Here is a 14226-nt window from a genome sequence, read left to right as displayed (position 1 = left end):
CAAATTTTTCCTATTATACCCTTATTTAAATGAAGTTGTCAAAAATAAAGTAAATAAACTTATGAACTTCCTAGCATTGATTAGTTATCTTGAGTGAATTTATTTTGGAATTGTAAATTATACTATAAGGGTAAAATTGTAACTTCACTATACTAATCATTGTTGCCTTAATCTGTGTGTCATTTCTAAAGTGGACAACTAAATAGGGACAGAGGGAGTAGTAATTAAATAGGGTTTTAAATTGATTTGGTTCATTTTACCCAAACATAATTCATGCTAAGGTTTTAGAATAGAGTTTAAGAAGAGAAAAGAGGAGAAAAGTCAAGGTTTCATCAAGTTCATGAGGATTCGTTGCGGAATTCACCAAGGGTTTGATCCCTAAGAGGTATGTAAGCTTCCATAGTGTTGGATTTGTTCACCCACGTGCCAATCATGATTTATTCAGCGTAATTTAATTCTTGATATTTATGTATTTAAGTTCTTGATAAGTGTTCTTGACGTTTCATTCTAAATCTAGTTTTATTGGTATTTTGATGAGTTCTTGAGATAAAAGTTGGTAAATTGAGGGCGGTTGGGAGTAGATTATCGTGTACATAAGTTGAGTATTCAAATCTAAGTGATTGGGAAAGAAACCATTCGATTATAGGCGAATTAGGGTAAAAACACGAGTAAGAAAAAGTCGGACAGAAACAATGTATCAGGTCCGCGTCGTGGACATGTTCCTTCATAGTGAAAGTTTCCTCTCCGCATCGCAGAGAGAATACGGACTCCGCTATTTCAAAAATTATTTCAACCAAACAATATAATCCATCTCCGAGTCACAAACTTGCTCCCCAGATAGTTTTTTTCAATCGTTTCTCATTATTAACTATCTAACACTCATTTAATAATCATGATATCATTCCTATCATAAATCATAACCTTGAATTCATAATTCAAATTCAAGGTAGAGTTAATAGTCAAGTCTTGAGTGTTCTTTTGAATCTTCTGAGAAAGTCCCTTTGAGTCTTTTGAGGAGTCTTCTACAATTTCTAATAGCTTGTATCAAGACAAGAGTAAGTGAGTATGAGAATGAGGAAAATGTATTCATAATTATACACTATCATCGAGATCCTTCATATCATGAATCATAACTCTTGAATTCATAATTCAAATTCAAGAAAGAGTTAAGAGTAGAGTTCAAGAAAGTCTTTGAGTTTAATTGTGAATCCTATGAGATCAACTATCGATTTGAACTAAGTTTTGAAGAAGTAAGTATGAGAATGAGATGATTCATATACATGAGTTCCATATTTTTATGTAGACACTCGAGTCGAGTCGTTCATGCCCATAAATTCCGCATGAATTTCATAAATTGAGCATCTTTGAGAGGAGTAGTATCTTCAAGTTCTAAGTTCTTGAGTATTGAGTTCCTAAGACTTTTGAGATTATATTACTAATCATGGTACTATTACATGTTACTCATGAAGTCCTTGAGTTAAGTAGTTCATGCCCATAATTCTGCATGAACCCTATAGGTTGAGCAGTCTTGAAATGAGAAGTATCTTTGAGTCCTTGAGTTGAGTAGTTCTTGCCTATACTTCACCATGAACCCTCTGAGTCAAGCATTCTTGAGATGATCAGTATCATTCAGACCTTGAGTTTTGGATTTGTTGTGTTTTATGTATGGTTATTCAAAACCTTGAATTGAGTCGTTCACGTCCATAATTCGACATGAACCCTATTTTAAGAAGTCTTTTGCAAACCTTTTTAAATTTGTTTTAAGACTTGAGCATATGAGTTTGAAGAAGAGTCGAGTTGAGCTCATTTTCTTTAAAATAATATATGGGAACTAAGTAATCCTAATAGTAAAAGTTTTTACATTTAAGAACAAAGGAAACATCGATTTCCAAAAGAGTTTCATGAGCAGTTCAGAGTACCATCTCTTTTAAAAGAAATATTTTTGAGTAATAATCTCAAACCACAGAAAGAGTTATGTTTATAAAAACATATGAGCTAGTATAATTTGGGAGTAGTATTGAACACCGATATGGGGGAGAGTTCAGATAACTCACAGCCCCCATAAACCATGTAGCCAACGTGGGTAGAAAGGTCATACTTTTTAGATGATTCCTTAATGCTTTTTAGCATAGACTTGTTGATTCACTTAGTAGTAAGTTCTATATCCTAGCAAAGTATAGGACGACCCTGGCAGCGTGAGGGAAGACGTTGTATCATCACATAGCTCATAGTGATGGTTGTCGGTTAGAGAATCTCCCACCGAGTTATATGGTATTTTTATATACAAACTGAGTTAATATTGTATTCTTCAATACATTGAGTTGCTATCTATTGTTTTAAAAGCTTTCCATATATTGCATCTTTTATTGTTGCTTTATCTTGAGTTGAGAATCAAGAGTTGAGTATCCAGAGTTGAGTATCTTATTATTGAGTTGAGCCTTATTTCACTGAGTTGAATATCTTATTATTGAGTTGAGCCTTATTTCACATAGTCGAGTATCTTATTATTTAACTGAGCCTTATTTCACTATGTTGAATAACTTATCATTGAGTTGAGCGCCTATTTTCTCTAAGTTGAGTTGAACTATGTTTCTTTAAGTTGAGTGAGTTGAGAAGAGGTAAGTATGTTTGTTTTCCATCAGTTCAAGCTTATGTTTATGCTTTAGAATTCCCCTTACATGCTCGTACATTCCATGTACTGAGCCATTTGGCCTGCATCGTTTCATGATGCAGATATAGGTATTCAGGATCATCAACAAGCATTTCACTGAGGTCATGGGATATTCCTATTAGCTTTGGTGAGCCTTCTTACATTTCGGAGGACTTCATGTTTATCTTACATTTAGCAGTTTTGAGATGTTGTGGGTCTTGTCCAAATATCCTTATGTAATAGTATAGGCTTCATAGATAAACAAAGTTGACTAGTTTTCAGTATGTATCTTCTTTGAGTTGTTTTTACAAACTCTGAGTTTATCTATTGAGTAGTTTTCAGATCTTTTTAAAGATTTGAGTATTTGAGTTATGGAATTTAATTCAGTTTTTAATCTTTTGTATGCTTGAGTTAGTCTTCTGCTTGTAGTCATCCAGGATGAGGGTTCGCTTGGGGACCAGCAATAGTTCTCGAGTGTCAGTCACGTCTAGGGTATAGGCTCGGGTCGTGACATTTTATTTTCTGTAAATGTCTGCACATTTGCAACCATGAAGAGGGCACTGTAATTTAATGAAGAAGTGGATGTCTCGTCAGATGTCTCATCTTCCTTTGATACCAATGACCATAAAGCGGAAAGTGAGAAGATGAGAAATATCATTACCATCGATCGAGTTGTTGCTAAACTTATTTAAGAAGGCAACACAATTATTTATGATCAAATAGACACGATTAAGTGCGAAAGGGAGCAGATGAGAGATTATTTCTACATTGGTCAAGGAGTTGAAGAACTTATTTTTGAAGGTATCTCACGCCCCGAACCTACACCCGGGGTGTAACTGACACTCTAGAACCATTGCTGGTCTCCAAGCGAACCATTGGCCTGGCCCAATACTCAGCGAAAGACTTGGTCAACATTAGATGAACTCAAAAGTAAAGATTTAACTCAATATCTCAAAATAGATAACTCACAATATTTTAAAGAAAACATTCTACTAGTCAAAATAAGCAACTCAAGTCTTAAACATTTAACAATGGAAATGAAAAGACTCCTCCAAACGCTATTGTCTATCTATGAAGCCTCTAACAACTATGATGGAAGTCCGAACAAGACCCACGACATCCTAATACGACTGAAAGTAAATGTGAAACGCTCCGAAGTAAAGAAACTCACTAAATCAACTCTGGAAATGTAAATGGTATCAACAGAGCGCCTGTTGATGACCCTGGTTACCTATATCTACATTATGAAAGATGCAGTCCAAATGGCATCAATACATGGAATGTACGAGCATGCAATGGGAAATCTAAAGCACATACATAAGCTTGAACCGATAAAAATAAAGAACATACTCAGCTCATTTCAACTCAACTCAACTCAACTCAATTCAACGATACTCAAGGAAAGTCAAAGATACTCAAAGGTACTTAAATTTAGAAATACTCAACTCCTTTCAATATAAAAGAAACAATAAAGATGCATTATAAAGAAATCTTTTAAAACAGTAGATAATAACTCAATGCATTTAAAAATACAATAATAACTCTTTACTCTTATTTGGGATATTCTATAACCGACAACCATAACTATGCGCTATGTAATGATACAACGTCTTGCCCACACTGCCAGAACTATTTTATACCTTTCCGGAGTATAAGACATCCTCAACTAAGTGGATCCACTAAGCTATGCTTTAAAAGAAATAAGGAATCATCTAAAAAGTATGACCTATATATTTTACCCACGTTGGCATACATGGTTTATAAGGACTTTGAGTTGTCTGAACTCATTCATATATCATTGCTCAATACGACTCCCAGTAATATAACTCATGCTCATATTCTTAAAAACATTTCCTCATCCTCAAACTTTGAAATTATTACTCAAAAGGTTCTCTTAAAAGAGATAGTGCTCAAAACTCCTCATAAACAAATTTTGAAATCAAAGTTTCCTGTCTTTTTAAATATAAAAAAAAAACATTTACTCATGGGAATAATTAGTTACCTTCTATTCATTTTAAAAACATGAATTCAACTCTCCTAATCCTCATACTCAAGTACTCAATTCCTAAAACAAGTTTTGAAAAGTTTGTAAAAGACTTCTCAAAATGACTCGAAATGTTCTCTCAAACTTGACTTTTAATATTTTCTTGAATCTAAAATGTGAATTCAAGAGATATGATTCATAATATATAAGATCTCTTGATGATTAATGAAGGTTTAAATAGTTAGGAATAAGAAAGGAATGAAAGTTTGACTCAAAGGAACAACTACGGATCGAAGAACGAAAGGGAAAGTGGGTTGATGTTCCTGGCGCATCCTTGGCGCTCCACGCCAGCCCTCCTCTTATGTGGGCTTGTTTGTGGTGCACTGCAGGTGCAGGGCTCCAGCCCTCATGGCGCATAAGGGGTGCGCCACCCCAGAAAATTCCTAGAACGTTCCGATGAATTTTCTTCTCGATTTCTGGCCCTTATTCGCCTAGAATCGGTTGATTTCTCCCAAACTCTCGTAGATTTTAATACCCCCCATAAGTAAACAAAAACTTATTCAAATATCCACAAGAAAAACCCTCAAAGTCAAACCCTCGCATCAAGAACTAGTCAAACTCCAACAATAAAGATTGAAGAATGAAACTTTCAAGAAAACTCATCAAGAACTTCAATACACAAATTTCATGGACGAATCTTAATCAAGAAACTCACGATTGGTGTGAGGCTGAACAAACCCATCACTATGAAATCTTACATACCTTGTAAGGATCAAATCCTTGGTGAAATTCGTCATAGATTGCAAGAATCTTGAACGAACGCTTGAACTTCTCATTTTTCTCCTCTTGAACTTCTCTCAAAAACCCTAAGCATGTTTAGGAATTGTGAAAACTGATCTCAATCAGTTTAGACCCCTATTTGGGTGAAAAACATGTTTAAGGCTAATGGGGTAAGGAAAAGACCAAACTACACCTCCTTATTTCCGATGAATTTCCTTAATCAGACGAGTTGAACTCAAATGGGCATATCTCCCTCGTCCAAACTCAAAATTTAGCAAACTTGGTGTCGTTGGAAAGAGGACTCAGCAATCTTTCATTTGATATCTCATGGTCCACCTAACTCATCCTATGTTGAAAGTTATGGTCGTTTGAAGTTGACCCAAAACTCACGTTTTATGGATAACTTGCACAAATCTCAAATTGGCTATTTCTAATTTAGTTCTTTCTAAAATTAGCCCTTTCTAAGATCGAGGTCTTACAATATCTCCCCCTTGGGAACATTCATCCTCGAATGAGATCGCTCTAATTAGGAGTAAGGGTGGCAACATCTAAAACCCAACTCAAACACCCAACATGCAATTTAATACAATACAGCTTATCAATTTAAAGAGTGCTTTACAAAAAGTCATTACGTTGGTCTGGAACTTCCCTCGAAGAAAAGAGTTGTGGGTATCTCTTCTTCATATCCTCTTCACTCTCCCAAGCAGCTTCCTCAACAAACTAGTTCCTCCATAAGACCTTGACTGATGCTACCTCATTGGTTCTCAACTTGCGAACCTGATGATAAAGTATTTAAACGGGTATCTCCTCATAACATAGGTTGTCCTTAATACCAATATTTTCAGTAGGTATAATAAGTGAAGGATCGCCCATGCACTTCTTCAACATAGAAATGTGGAACACCACGTGGACTGCTAAGAACTCTGGCAGTAGCCCGAACTCATAAGCTATATTGCCAATCCTTTGGATATCCTGGACCAATATATAAGGGATTGAGCTTACCCTTCTTACCAAATCTCATAACACCCTTCATGGGTGAAACCTTCAAGTACACCCAATCATCCACCTCAAATTCCAAGTCTCTTCTCATAACATTTGTATAGGATTTCTGACGACTTTGCACTATTTTCAACCCTTCTTGAATGATCTTCACTTTCTCCATTGCTTGATGAACCAAGTCTGGTCCTATCAACCCAGCTTCACCAACCTCAAACCATCCAATAGGAGATCTATTTCTTCTCCCATAAATAGCCTTACAAGGAGCCATCTGAATACTATAGTGATAATTGTTGTTGTAAGCAAACTCTATCAGATGTAAGTGATCATCCCGATTACCATTGCAATCGATCACACACGCCCTCAACATATCCTCTAAAGCCTGAATCATATGCTCTGCTTGACCATAAGTCTGAAGATGGAAAGCAATACTAAGGTTCACCTTCAAACCCAAACCATTCTGGAAAGACTTCCAAAATTGTGAGGTAAATTGTGCACCTCTATCTTAAATTATGAACACATGAACTCCATGAAGTCTGACTATCTTTTGGATATACAATCTGGCATAATCTTCTGCTGAAAAGTAGTCTTTACCGGTAAGAAATGGGCTAATTTAGTCATCCATTCTATAATCACCCAAATCGAATCATGCTTCATGTGAGAACGCGGCAAACTAATAATTAAATCCATATTGATCATCTCCCACTTCCATTCCGGAAGATCTATGTTCTGAGCCATACCATCGGGCCTCTAGTGCTCTACCTTTACTTATTGGCAGTTCAAGCACTTAGCAACAAACTCAATACACCATCTCCATCTTGTTTAAAAGCCATCACTTTCTGCTTATGAACATTTGCCTTTAATTCAAGCAAAACGGGGTCTTGGTCTTGTTTCTCAATCACTTCTAACACTAGTGATGATTCAACCCCATTCATCACTACCACTCCACCTTTATTGGAATCCAACAAGCGGACTCCCAATCATGCAAGTGTGTGCACCTCTTTGGCTAATTATTTCTTTCCTTCCTCTGCATGGGCAGTACTACCCATAGATAACCTACTTAAAGCATCATCAACAAAATTATCCTTACTTGGGTGATAAAGAATACTCATGTCATAATCCTTGAGTAACTTCAACCACCTCCTCTGTCTAAGATTAAGCTCTTTGTGACTGAATAAGTACTGAAGACTCATGTGATCGGTGAACACATCAACATGAACACCATAGAGATAATGACGCCATATTTTCAAAGTAAACACTATAGTAATCAACTCTAGATCATGGGTTGGGTAATTCTTCTCGTCAATCTTAAGTTGTCTAGAGGCATATGCAATAACCTTGCAATTCTGCATCAATACACAATCCAGTTCAACTCTGGACACATCACAATGCATCACAAAGCCTTGTGTACCCTCTGGTAAGGTCAACACTATAGCAGTAGTCAACCACATTTTCGATTCCTGAAAGATTTTCTCAGAAGCTTTGGACTGTTGAAACTTTATTTTCTTATGAGTTAACTTTGTCAACAGAAACGAAATAGATGAGAACCCCTCGACAAACCTCCTATAACAACCAGACAATCTCAATAAACTCCTAATATCAATTGGAGATGTGGGTCTAGGCCAGTTCTACACTGCCTCAATCTTTTGAGTGTTAACTTGAATCCCATCACCAGAAACAATGTGGCCTAAGAAGGCCACAAACTCAAGCCAAAACTCACACTTGCAAAATTTAGCATACAACTCTCTATCTCTGAGAGTTTGACAAACCACTCTCAGATGAATATCATAATCGTCCTCATTCCTCGAATAAATTAATATGTCATTAATGAACATGATAACAAACATATCAAGATAAGGCTTAAACACTTTGTTCATAAGGTCCATGAACACTGCAGGACCATTAGTCAAACCAAAAGACATTACTAGAAACTCATAATGACTATAGCGGGTCCTAAAAGCTGTCATTGGGATGTCACTTTTCCTTACTCCCAACTAATGATAGCCAGATCTGAGGTCTATCTTAGAAAAACAAGTGGAACTCTAAAGTTGATTGAAGAGATCATCAGTTCTCGGAAGGTGATACTTATGTTTTATAGTAACCTTGTTCAATTGGTGGTAATCAATACACATCCTAACAGAACCGTTTTTCTTTCTCACAAATAAGACCGGAGCACCCCAAGGTGAGACACTTGGTCGAATGAAACCTTTATCAAGAAGGTTTTTCAACTGCTCTTTTAACTCAGTGGGAGCAATTCTATATAGCGGAATAAAAATAGGTCGAGTATCAGGAAATATATCTATACCAAAGTTTATTTCTCTCTCAGGAGGGACTCTGGGAATATCATCTGGAAAGACCTCTGTAAACTCACTCACAACTTGAATTGACTGAATAGGTGGTGTCTCAACACTTGAGTCATTAACTCGGACTAAGTGATAGATGCACCCCTTGGAAACTAACTTTTTGGCCTTAAGGTACGAAATAAAATGACCCTTAGGCACTGCTGAACTAATCCTCCACTTAATAACTGGCTCATTAGGAAACTGGAACTTAACTACTCGAGCCCTATAACCAAATAAGGCATAACAAGCTTGAAGCCAGTCCATAGCTAAAATAACATCAAAGTCCACCATGTCTAGCTCGGCTAAGTCAGCTATGGTGTCCTTGTGATTGACAAAAATGGTACAATCACGATAAACTCTCTCAGCTAGAATAAACTTACTAATAGGTGTGGAAACACTGAAGGGCACAAGAAGTTGCTCAGAAAGAATATCAAAATTCATAGTAATATATAGAGTCACAAAAGATAGACTCGCACCTGGATCAAGCAATGATTATACATAAAAAAGTAAAGACTTTGATAATACCAGTGAGGACATCAGATGAATTCTCTTGCTCTTGGTGACTAGTGATGGCATACAGATGGTTTACTCCTCTGCATGTCCCTAAAGTGGCCTCTCTAGGTGCAGCTCTGTCAGGCGGAGCCACTGAAGAAGATTGGGCTTTATTGCCCCCATTACCACTAAGCTCTCTGTTCTTAGGGCACTCTCTCATGAAGTGAACTATCTGACCACTCTTGAAGTAACCAGTGGAGCCATCACGACACGATCCTGGGTGATTCCTACCACACTTAGCACATGAAGGAGTCTAGTTGGCCCTTTGTGCCACACTACCTTGAGATTGAGCAGGTCTAGCTCTGAAGTTCTGCGAATTCTAATTCTTGAAATGACCTCTATTCTTTTTTGCAGGTGCACTAGAAGATGATGGAGCAGGTCCAATTGGCTTTCGTTGAAAATATGACCGATTCGCATTATTCCTCTACTGCCCGAACTCATTACTTGTTGTCTTAGCCTTCTTGTTGCGAAACTCCTACCTATCTCTCATCTTGTCTTCCTCAACCTGTTGCACATGGATCATAAGCCTTGATATGTCCATGTCCCCTATCAACATCACATCCTTACCCTCTTTACTTGATAGACGAGACAACCCAGACACAAACAAGCTCATCCTGCTCCTCAAATCAACAACCATCTTCGGGGTATAGTGGGATAGTTGAGTAAACTTGAGGCTATACTCATGCGCACTCATGGATTCCTACTTAAGAGGAAAACAATTTCTTACCTTTGCCTTTCTCAGTTCACGGGGAAAGAAAATCCCCATGAAGGCCTTTTTTAACACAACCCAACTCACAATTGGTGCCCCTTCAGCTCTACTCTTCTTCCATTGGTCGTACCAGACTCTAGAAACACCCTTCTGTTGGTATGCAGCTAATTCCACACGCTCAAAATCTGCAACATGCATCACCTCAAACACTTTCTGCAACTTTTCCACAAAGTTTTCCGGATCCTCAGTGACACTTGGACCAACGAAGTTTGGCGGATTCATCCTTACGAACTCACGAATTCTAGATGTATCAGCCACATCCTGTCGATTCCCTCTTTGCTGCGCAGCTTGGTTGGTCACAACTTGACTCAACATTCGGATAGCATCCCAGAACTCAACATTAGTGACCTCTCCTTGGGGTTGCACTTTTGGTGCATTGGGAACCCCTTGATCCTAGCAATTAACATTTCTACTAGCAGGATGATCTCGAATAGCTCTTCGTAGAGGCATGATCTGAAAGATACGTGCAAACATGAATTAGCAAGAAACTTTTATAGAGTTAAACTCTATCACATGAAAAGAGTATGAAAGAACTGAGATATTTCCTAAATGTTAAAGCCTCTTAATTATAGATGTGGCACGCTTCACACTGATAACCAGGACTCTACAGACAGAGCTTCAATGACACATTAGGGCTCTTGAACTCTGTGCTCTGATACCAAGTGTCACACCCCGAGGCTACCCCCTGGACGCGGACACGGGACCTAGGATCATGAGTGACCCCAAGCTAACCCTGCTGGCATAATCAAAATCATACTAAAGATAAACTGAGCAATAAAACTGTGCGGAAGCTAAATCATATGAAAATCTAAAATGATTGGGAATACCCATATACTGTCTGAATATATGAAAAGTGAGAGTTTGAATACAAAATAAAAATCAAACTCTAAGACAAAAGTTGAAACTAACTATGTCTGAAATAAAGCCTCTACTGACTAGAAGTGTTGGGACATGCCCAAGCTAAATCTAGCACAACTAAAACTAAATCTAAAAGCGGTAAAATAATCATGTCACTAGTCCTCGAAGAATGAGGACTCACCACTGAAGTTGTTGAACTGAAGATCGGGACCCGATCTATGCGTGATCTGACAGCTGATGACCTGAACCTACATCACGAAAAGATATAGCGCAGAGTATGCGTCAGTACTTGAAAGGTACTGAGCATGCAGGATAAAGTAAAGCTGAACAATAACATAACTGAACCAAAGCATAAATTTCAAGAATATAATTTGAACATGATAAGGATACTGAAATACTAACATGAATAAAGTGAATGCAACAACCAAGTTATAACATGCTGAGACTGAATACTGAAATATGGTCAATGCAATAGAATCTGACTGAATTGTGGGAGCTACTAATAACCGACATAAAACCACATGAGCTAAATGTGGAGTCAGATGTATACGCCTCATCGAGAGGACCCAATACACCCGGCAAAAGGTATAGAGGCATGCTGGCATGATCACTAAAATGATTCCCACATATGGGACTTACAACCTAAGGGGTACGTAGTTCTGGGACTTAAGGGTGTCTGACCCTAGTCCACTCGATATTAAGCTTCCCAAATGATTAAATAATTTAACACATTATATCTGAAATATTGTAGTACTGGATAGCTCAAATACTAACATGCAAAATCATAGAATACAACATTAATATACTGATAATGACACATTCGAAACTGAGGCATGTATGTATGAAAATATTTGAATTATCTGAAATAGCTGACCTAGCAAGTGTAATTCTTGAACTAAAGAACTACATAGCTAGGGTTCTGAATTCATGAAGTAAATTGTACTAGAACATGCTAAAAGCCATGATAAACTGATTTGGAACATTAAGTAACTAATTCACAATAATCTGCTATAATTCTAGAAACCCTAGGTCTAGTTGATAATAAGGGAATAAAGAACCTGACTGAAATCTAGGGACCTAATGGGTGAAAGGAACCCACTAGTGAAATCCCACATACCTGGTGACGAATTTCACGGAGAAATCTTTTGATTTCGAGGCTGGAACTGATGGAACCTTGTTGTGTTCTTGAACTAAGGTTCTTGACCTCTTTCTTCTCTTACGCTCTAATTTATCTAAGGTTTAATGAATGATTTGACTTAGGTAAGTTCTAGTTATGTTTCTAGATCAAACTAACCAAAACCACGTAGTTTAGGGTCTAAACAACGTAGTTTAGGGGTCCAACACATAAGGAATAGACCAAAAGACCCCTGACTTAACTGTTGTCAGGAGTCACTGATGGACCGTCGATCGACTGACGGTCTGTGCTGGTCAACCGTCAGTCGTGACTGGAGGTTGAAAGTTGGGGGTCTGACCTACGATCTGTAGGTCCTGGAGTTGCCTGACCCTTAGCCGATTTGTTTTTGAGGCTTCTGGGAGAAGGGTCGCTGGTGCGAACCACAGACCTGCAGGACGGACCGTGGGTCCTTCTATGGTCCATGGATGGTGTCTGTGGGTGCCACTTGCAACACCAGAAACCTACAATGTGGTCTATTTTCGGATACGGGGTGTTACACCAAATTTGTCACGCCCTGATCCTACACCCTCAGCATAACTGGCAATCGAGAACCATTGTTGGTTCCCAAGAAGTTTTCATTTCTCCAAGAACTTCATGAACACTATCAATATCAAAAGTAAAGATTTAGCTCAATGTCTAGAAATAAATAACTCGGAATATTTTAAAGAAAACATTCAACTAGCCAAAAGCGGCAACTTAAGTCTTAAACATTTAACAATGGAAATAAAATAACTCCTTAAAACACTATTGTCTATCTATGAAGCTTCTAAAAACTATAATTCAACTCGGGAAAAGACCAACGACATCCTAATAGGACATAAAGTAAATATGGAACCCTCCGAAGCAAGGAGGCTCACCAAAGCAACTCTGGCACTGCAAATGGTATCAACAGAGCGCCTGTTGATGACCCTAGTCTGCATCATGAGAGATGTAGGCCAAATGGCGTCAGTACATGGAATGTACGAGCATGCAATTGGAACTCTAAAGCACAAACATAAGCTTGTACTGATAAAAAGGAAGAGCATACTCACCTCATCTCAACTCAAGGATACTCAAAGATACTCAAAGGTACTCAAACTCAGAAATACTCAACTCAGTTCAATATAAAAGCAACAATAAAGATGCATTATAAAGAAAGCTTTTAAAAATAGTAGATAATAACTCAATGTATTTAAAAAAACAATAATAACTCTTTACTCTTATTTGGGAGATTCTCTAACCGACAACCATCACTATGAGCTATGTGATGATACATCATCTCGCCCATGCTGCCAGAACTGTCCTATACCTTGCTGGAGTATAAGACATCCTCAAATAAGTAGATGCACTAACATATGCTTTAAAAGCAATAAGGAATCGTCTAAAACGTATGACCCTTTTTACCCACATTGGCATACATGGTTCATGAGTCTTTCAGTTGTCTGAACTCGTCCACATATCGATGCTCAATACTACTCCCAATAATATAACTCATGCTCATATGTTTAAGGAAATTTCCTCATCCTCAAACTTTGAGATTATTACTCAAAAGTTTCTCTTAAAAGAGATGGTGCTCAAAACTCCTCATGAACTCATTTGGAAATCGAAGTTTAATTTCCTCTCATTTTAAATGTAAAAAAATTGCTCTTGGGAATACTGACTTCCCTTATATTCATTTTTAAAACATGAATTAAACTCTCCTCATCCTCATTATCAAGTACTCAAGTTTTAAAACAAGTTTTAATTTTTTTGTAAAAGACTTCTAAAAATGACTCAAAAGGTTCTATAAAACTTGACTCGTAATCTTTTCTTGAATTTGAAATATAAATTCAAGAGTTATGATTCATAATATATAAGATCTCTCGATGATTAATGACAGTTTAAATAGTTAGGATTAAGAAATAAATGAAAGCTCGACTCAAAGGAACAAGTACGGAAAGGAAGTGGGTTGACTCTCCTGGCGCGCCGCGCCAGCCCTCCTCTTACTGGGGCTTGTTTGTGTCTCACTGCAGGCGCAGTGCGCCAGCCTTCATGGCGCATCTGGGGCGCGCTGCCCCAACAAATTCCCAGAACATTTCGACAAATTTTTCTTCTCGATTTCTGGCCCTAATTTACCTAGAATCAATTGATTTCTCCCAACTC

This window comes from Solanum tuberosum, unplaced genomic scaffold (assembly GCF_000226075.1).
Source record: "Solanum tuberosum cultivar DM 1-3 516 R44 unplaced genomic scaffold, SolTub_3.0 scf00025, whole genome shotgun sequence".
NCBI classification, from domain to species: domain Eukaryota; kingdom Viridiplantae; phylum Streptophyta; class Magnoliopsida; order Solanales; family Solanaceae; genus Solanum; species Solanum tuberosum.
Note: the sequence above shows the minus strand (reverse complement) of the source record.